Consider the following 8,634-nt stretch of genomic DNA (forward strand, 5'->3'; position numbering starts at 1 on the left):
TTCTGGGATCCAAAAAAGAAGAAAGACAACCATTATTTGTTCCCCTAGAAAACTGGGGAAAAATAGCTTTAAGCTGTGACTTCAGGATTCTAATCAGATGCTACTATTATTATTATTTTTTCATTGCATTTTCCTGAGCAGCGTTGATGGACGGGATAGGTGAGTGGGAGAGGGAGGAAATCAGTCCTAAAGCTGAACTGACACAGAAGTGTCTCAGTTATCCACCAAATGTCACAAGGGCAGGTGTGGGCAAATCAGTGTTAGTTAGATATGCTGTAGCTTTGCCACTCAAGGATGGCCCATCACACTCATGCGTGGCAGCCACAGCAGCTGCATCAGCTGGGAGATGGCTAAAAGTAGAGAGTGCAGGCCCCGTCCTACATCATGTTAGCGAGAGACTGCGTTTGGCCAAGATCCCCTGATGATTTTCCTGAATACTAAAATGTCAGAAGCCTTGACCTACACTAAATGGCTAGCCTGATACTCACCATCCCATCCCTGGAGAGCTTATACTCTTTCTGCCTACCCTACAGCACTGAGGGAATGGAGGTCTGGATCCAGGGAATGGACTGAGGGAAAAAGATAGATAAACGGAATTTTGTCCAGCTTTTAGTCAACTTCAACTGAGTGTAAGAATCTCAGGAGATGCTTCTGAATGGATTTATATACTCAGGTTTGCCCATCGTACATCTCCAAATCTTTCATGATCAGCTTCCAATCAAAAACTGGGTTTCTTAGGTCATCTTTAACACCTTATTTGGGGTCTGATATTATTGGAGGGCACTGAGGAAAAGTTTGGCAGTTTAGAGAGCAACAGATGGTAGCAGGTGAAAGGATTTTTACCTTATGTTCTTGGCACTTGGATGTGCTTTTGTGTGAGCCAAGAATATTGTATAGTTCTTCCAATGTTTCTCCCACTACTAATACTAAAAAGGCTTAGAAATGCCACAGACCCAAGAATGTCACCAATGTTATCAAAAGCATTTCATGAAACCCCAAGTATCTTTGCTCACTCACTCAGTTGCTCGCTAAGCCATTGACTCAGTGAGCATTTATCCATCATCTACTTGTCATAAACCCATTTCCCTGCGATTGCTGCCTTCTCGTCTACTTTCTTTTCCTGCCAAAATTTACACATAGTCATCAATAACTGCCTTCCTTTCCTGAGACCTTGCTGTCTTTATTTCTCTGCCATCTGTCTCTATCCCCACGTCTCTATAGAAATAAGCCTTGAAAGTCCCTTGTATCTCTTTGCCAAATGCAAGACAGAAATTCTTGACCATCTAGTCGGAAACAGGAACTAAGGGTCACACTCTCCCTATGGCTTCCACAATACTGCATTTTATTTGCTCTCTTAGTCCTGTAACTTCTCTCTTTCTTTGCTGTCTCTACTTCCTCTCATTATTCAACTTCTCCAAGTTGAAAGAGCAATCACAAAGTTTTCAATTTCCATCTACAGACTCATAGAGTAGACAGGCGGTGGGGCAAGCACTCTACTGCACATTTAACTTACATTTTCAGTTAAAGTCACAGCATGCCATCAAGTAATAGTTCTCATTCCTATTTTATTTTATTTATTTTTAAAATAGAGACAGGGTCTCGCTCTGTCGCCCAGGCTGGAGTGCCGTGGCAAGATCATAGCTCACTGCAGCTTTGATCTCCTGTAACTTCTTCTTGCCTCAGCCTCTCGAGTAGCTGGGACTACAAGGCACACACCACTAGGCCTCGTTAATATTTTTGTTTTAAAATTTTTTGTAGAGATGGGGTTTCACTATGTTGCTCAGGCTGGCCTCGTGAACTCCTGGCCTTAAGTGATCCTCCCACCTCAGCCTCCCAAAGTGCTGGGATTACAGGCGTGAGCCACCATACCTGGCTCATTATGTTAAAGAATAAACTCAAGGCTCAAAGGAGGCAAGTAACTTACTCAAGGTTACAGAGCTTGTTAGTGGGGAGCCTAAGCCCATTACATCCAAAATATAACCAGCAGGAATCCATTGCCCTCTGAGGGAATCTAGAATAACGGGAGCTGTAAGTACTGACCAAACCGTTAGAGCAATAGAAATCCTGGATGGATGGAGGGCTTGGTATGAGGGCTGGAGGGAGACTGGGCCATAGATGGAGTCAGATAGAAGAGTTCTAGTCAGAACCAACTGAGGCTGGTGGAGCAAGCTGGGATGGGGTCTGCTTTATGGGAGCTAATGCTGAGATAAGGAAATCAGTCACTTCAACGGAGGGGAAGCTTGGGTGTAGAGACAATCTTACCGGTTTCACCTATATGCTCTTGACCCCACTTTACCAACTTCCAAGTAGGTATTATCACAAATTAATTCAATCTGGTGAACACTATTGTGGGCTTTTTCTGTGCCTCATGGTGTCTAGTTAGCAAAAGGGATAAGATCACATTGATTTAACGGCCCCAAACCTCAATATCAGAGAGACATGGTGTCCAAGCCAAGCTCTACCAGTTGCTATAAGGCATTATACAAGTTATATATCTCTCTAAACTTGTTTTCTTATCTGTAAATGGGGATAATAGTTTGTTACTCATTCAATTGATGCAATGTCTAAGTAGATTATGCTCAAGAAGCACTTATTACATAGAAATATTCACTGAAATGTCTGATAGACTAGAGGCTGGCAGGGAGGGGAATAAGACACAGTCTGTGCCCTCAACGGCTTATAATGGGGTGGGAGAGGGTAGGGAAAAGGCCTTGAACTGGGCAGTTTAAACATTTACGCATATTTGTCTCACGGGATTTTCATGGGGAAGGATTTGTTGGGTAAATGTGTGAGATGACAGATTCTATCTTTATCACACTGAACAGCAGAATGAGAAAAAGGGATGGAAATGGTGGGGAACCAGATTCTTCCAGCTCACCAGAAGTAACAACCTTCTAACAATAAGAATTGTCAAACAGCAATGAAAGAGTGAGTTTTCCAACACTGCGATTATATAAGTCAAAGATGGATGGCCCTTAGTAGGAAATGTTTTACAAAGGCATTCACAGGAAAGAAAGACTGAATTTACATTGTTTTGCTCCTCCCCTTCTGCCTGGTCTTTATGTATGAGAGACTCTCAAGGTCAGGGCATCCTCCTCCTCCTCCTCTTTTCTTTCATCTGCTCCTACTGGCCACTCTCTCACTTCTATCTTTGTCTGAGGTTTCTCTTCTGAGCTCCAGACACATGAATCCTATTGCTGATTGAACTTAGAAGCCTCCAATTCCCCAAGACCCAAAAGGAAGCTATGATCTTCCTCCACAAAACCTGGTCCTTCTCCAATCTGTGAACCAGAACTCAAAGGCACTTCACAGGCATGTCACTTTCAAAGGACTTCCCTGCTGTGTTGCAAGGGAAAAGTGAGAGAAGGTACTGTCGGTAGAGGGAGATGTCAGATAAGAAAAGAACCTCACAGGCTCTGTCAACATACTTTTCAATCGTGGATTTAAGGAAAAAAAAAAGGTTTTAAAATCTGCTATTTTTTGAGCTTTGAAAAAAATTAATGTTGCTGTTTTATAACCTCTGACAAGGTTTTATTCTACAGTTGGACAGGTTCTTTCTGTTAATTTGCCTTATACAAGTGAAGCAATTTTTGTATTTGGGTTTTAACGTATATGATACTCACAAACACACCCATTTAGCCCGAATTCCCCCCAGTGCTACCCATTGCATATAGAGGCCACCCACAAAGCCCAAATGAGTGTGAATGAGTCTAAGCAAGACATAATCACAGAGGCAGATCTGGAGAGGAAGACACATGCCACAGGCCAAGACCACAGGTTCAGCAAGATTCTCACTCTAGTTATGTGTATCACTGTTTCTCACTGTCACAGGCAGTTCCTTAGATAGGCACACGATCCAGCCATAGTAAGCGTGTGTGGCCAGCCCCATTCCTGGCTTCATTTTGTCCCCATCCTTGTGTTTCTGTGTAATTTTGCCTAATTATAGTTTATACTATATCATTACATACACTTTATGGAATGAGCTCAAATCCTTTTGGAAAAAGGCAGGATAGATGAATAAATGGGTGAGTAGGTAGATAGGTAGGCACTCTTTACAGTCACCTAGGAAAAGGGCTATTGATAAATCTTTACTGTTACCATCACTTGATTTCTACTTAGAATTTCCATCTCTTCTTTTCTTCCTCTAATTCCGTTTCTCTTTGCACTCATCTTCTTCTTGTGCTTCCATCCCTGCTTCTCACCTCATCTCTGGGCCAAGATGGGGTTTAGGCTGACTGCAGGCTTAACACTATTAGAACCTTCCAGAGAGAGTCCCTCAACCATGTTCCAGAAGTGCTAGGCCAGTATTAATTTCCTTGGCTACTTTCCTGCCCTTGTTTCATTTCTTTATTCCTCCCGATCTTCATTCCAGAAAGATCATTTCCCACTTGTGTCCCTCCCAGGTTGGCATGAGTCTGCTTTTCTCTGAGATTAATTTTCTCTTGAGGCATTTGGGCATAACTGTCATAAAATAGATAAGAATTCTGGAGGATGGGGAGTCTTGAGACAAGAACTGTCAGAGAAGAAAGAATCCCAAGTGCTTTCTTCTGGTAGAAGCGGCATACACTGGGAACGTCCTGTAGTCCTGGAATATATAATGCCCATGCGTGCCCACGTGAACACACACACACACACACACACACAACACACACAATGAGATTCATCACATTTTAACTATGCCATGAACCCTCACACATTCCCACATATTTACTCTCAAAGGGAAGAATTGTCTTCAACAATTCAGCTCTCTCTCATCAGGACATGGCTTCATACTGGATTAGTTCATGCAAGATAAAGCTGAATGAATCAGCCAGTTCAAAAGTGGAGCCTCAACTATCCTCTAAGAAAGATAACTTTCAGTTAGAAAACATGTATTGAGTACCTACTGCATGCAAGGAAACCTAATAGGCAAATGCAGTGAGAGTGGAGGTGGACACCTGAAGGTGTGTGCAAGTCACTCCCTCAAGACTCTTCAGGGAAAGCACCAAAAGCAAAATATTCATTTGAGATTGGCGATTTAGAATCAGCAGATGTGATGGATTATGACTGTTCTTGGCATTCATTGCCACCACATTAATCAAGCCAGATTCTTTCACAATTTACACGGATATATTGTTGCCTTTGAGATAAGCGACAACTATGAATACCGACTCTACAGGAAAGGCAGTTACCATTAGTCAAGTCCATTACTGAGTCACCGAGAGCTAGGAAAATTTTATTACCAAACTGCTGGAGGAAGGAGCAGACCAGACAGGGAACCAGCAAGCTTTTTTTTTTTTTTCCGGGAAAAAAGGAAAGAAGCGACAAATTGGGATATCAGGGCAGACAAACTTTAGGCAACTCTCCCCAAGATTGTGGCCATCAAAGATACTGGGCAGAGAAGCCTAAATATACTGCTTATTTTCTTTTGGTTTAGCTGCAGTTGCTATATTTTAATACAAAGCTATGTATTAACTATTCTGTAAATAAAAGAACTAAAAACCTACTCTGGCCACATAGTTGTTCACTAGTCCTCAATCTTGAACATTTTGTGATAGGTCCTCATTTGGGTTTGACCCTCTTACCACGATGTGTCTCTCTCAAATTATTGAATTGGAATATTTTATTTCAGCCTCTCTGATAATGCTTCTTCTTTTGTGCTTAGCTCTGTGGTTTGCTTTGATATTCTCCTTTCTAAGAACATGTTTCCTCCCTGTTTCTAAGATTAGGCAGTAAAATAATACAGTTTTTTTCTCTGCTTGGAGCCACCATCACCCCCTAATGTATGATGACAGTGTACATAGAAGTGCTTCATAAAGGGTAAAGCAATACACAAATGTTAATTGACGAGATTATAAGTAGCTGTTGTAAGTATCTCAAGTTGACTTCCAATCGCAATTTCTGTTACTAGGTCAAACATAAAATAAAACTGCCCTTCTTGCTTCTGTGATGACTGAACCATTCACGCACAATGCTATTGTACCCTCACCCATGGTGGGGTTGGGGGGGCATGGTGTTGAAGATATAATCTGATGGTCACTTGTGGTAGAATCGCAGGTTCTGGCTGTGTTGGATGAATGGGAGCCAAGGGCCAGGTTGGCTGGTAGCTGCAAAGCCCGACTTTCCTGCTGGTTGCATCTGCACAGAGAGCTGCAAGAAAGCAAGGAGTCCAGGGGCTGGATGCGGAGCCTGGGGGTGCATGGGGCGCAAAGAGGATGAGCCGGAGAAGCCAGTCTGCTGGTTAGCGTGTTTCATCTGCTTTTGCAAGGATAGGGCACCACCAGGCCGGAGGAAACCTGTCTGAGTGGGCTGAAAGTGGCCGTGCAGGACACAGGGCTGTGGCTGTGGCTAAGATAGGTACTGCACTGCAGGGAAAGACGAAGGAGCTCTGAGCTGCCGACTAGGACTATAAGCTGGCTGTGTGGGCCCATAATGAAATGGGGGCTGAGCAGTCCCATAGGCACCACCAGGACTGCCTTGGAATTGTCCATCCTCTGGTGTCCCCGCAAAAGCAACTGCTGGGCCCACGTAGTGCCGGGTCATAAGCACTTGGGGTCAAACATTTGTTTGGCGCTGTCAGCTGCCATGAGGGTGCCTGGGCGATTGTGTCCTCCAGGGCTCCCCTGCATGCTGAGGAGTAAGGTTCCTGTGTGAACAGTCAGGCTTTGCTGGTATGCAGTTGATGACAGGGTGGTCACGTCACTCTGTTCCTTTCGCCTCCGTTTTTCTTCCTCATGTAAAACTTTCTTAAGCTGCAGGAAAAGCTGGTGCTGCTCTTCCTGTAGGGCCAAAAGCTTCTCCTGCGACTTCAGAATTTGTTCCTTAGTCTCCTCTAGTGACTCTCTTCCATCTCCTTTTTCTTCTCTCTTGTTCTTCCTTCATCTTCCGTTCCGTCATCTTGTCCACCTCTTCTTCCTCCTGCCGCTTGCACTCCCGCTCCATCACAATGTGCTTAGTGCAGTGCTCTGGCCATGGCATTGGAAAGCTTGGGGCGCTCCAAGAGTGCGGGTATGGTGCTGCCTTGGGCGCTCGGGCCTTGGGCGCCCGGCTCTGTCCGGACCTTAGACAGGGACCGCCTTCTCGGCACTTTCTCCGTGTCTCCGTCGCGCCCTGGCCCCTGCGTCACATCCGGCGGCTGGTCCGAATCCTTCCGGAGTCCCACAGTGCTATTATAACAGCCGGGAATCATTTGAAAATGAGCTTCTCTTCACTTGGCAGGTCAGGTGGTCATTTAAAAAACCAGGTTCTATGTTTTTATATATTGGAATTGGTTCATATTTAAAAGGCACATGCCCCCTGCTTGGAGAGGGTCTCAGGCAAGCAGTGGGGAGTGGGACATCAAACTAGGATCATGGGGACCTGGTTCCATGGTAAATCCTGATGGAAGCATTGCAAGAATGGCCAGCCAAGAGGGAGGCGTTTTGCAGTACAAGGCCAATTTTGACAGGGGACAGGTGGTGATCCTGGCAGCTGATTAACTTCAGAGAGAGCCAGCTAAGGATCTGAGCCAGCCGAGGGTGTACTGGCAGGAGGGCAGGGGTTTCCCAGAAGTTCTGGAAGGAAAGGAATGATGGCAGGCAGATACATCAGTGATAGCAAGGTTCCATGACATCCCTGAGAACTTATGTCAGAATGCTTAGGCACAAATGTCACATCTCCTATATTTATTCTCCCAGGTCTCTTCTGCCTCCTCATAGGTCAGCCGTATTCAACAGACACTCCAGACACATGGGAACTCAATTTAGACTCTACTTACTGTGCTTACTACCTAAGGAATAACTGCTTTTCTAAAAAAAAAAAAAAGAAAAAAAATACCATGAATTCATAAGCTGTTAGTGGATTTGTAATCCTACTTCTCTCTATGTTGATTTCTGGCTCTGTAGATGCAGAATAGCATGTGGGTAAAATGCCACTTGTGTCAAAGGTGGAGGGTGGGAAGAATGTGCATGTGTGTATGGAAGAATGACAAGAAAGTAATAACATTAGTGTCTTTGAGGGAAGTGAGCTGGAAGGTAGGAAACAGTGATCAGATGGAGACATCATTGTGCATCCTTTTTACACTTTGAAGATTGAACAGTCTGAATCTATTGTATTTATTTGAATTTATTGTATTTAACAATTCAAAAGTTAAATAATTCCCAGCATTGTGATCATCTGTCACCTTGATGGCTAATGAGGTGAGAGCTGTGACTTTCTCACCATCACACTCATCTTGATGGCTATGTTTTTGGGGGATCCAACATTATCATTGGCTGCCATCAAGTGCATAGACCCTTTCTGAGTTTGTGAAGAACAGATTTATTTATGTATTCTTTCTCTTTTTGTTCATGTCTCTTCTGAGCATGCGGTTTACTATTACTTTATATGGAGATTCTGGCAGGAAGAAATTTGTTCTTGGAGTGGTCTGGCAGGTGTACATTCCCAGTCTTGGGGATAGGATTCAGGAGAAGACTCAAGCCCATATGGAGTCTACAAATACCAAGCTGGGGGCCCAAGTCTAACCAAAATTGGAGGGCATGAGATGTTATACACATTGTCAAGGCAGAGGTTCAGATACAGGGACCCTACTTCTACTCCATTATTTTCTGCTGTTCTTCCCATTGAAACTCCTGGGAAAAGTTGTCTAGATTCTCTACTTGGTCACGTCCCCTTCGA

General features: G+C 44.0%; 1 pseudogene; it reads right to left on the bottom strand.

The window, feature by feature from the left end:
- Positions 1–5,832: 5,832 nt before the first annotated feature.
- Positions 5,833–7,168, bottom strand: LOC103219516 (G protein pathway suppressor 2 pseudogene; annotated as a pseudogene).
- Between the last annotated feature and the right edge of the window lie 1,466 nt (positions 7,169–8,634).

This window comes from Chlorocebus sabaeus, chromosome 12 (genome assembly GCF_047675955.1).
Source record: "Chlorocebus sabaeus isolate Y175 chromosome 12, mChlSab1.0.hap1, whole genome shotgun sequence".
NCBI lineage: Eukaryota > Metazoa > Chordata > Mammalia > Primates > Cercopithecidae > Chlorocebus > Chlorocebus sabaeus.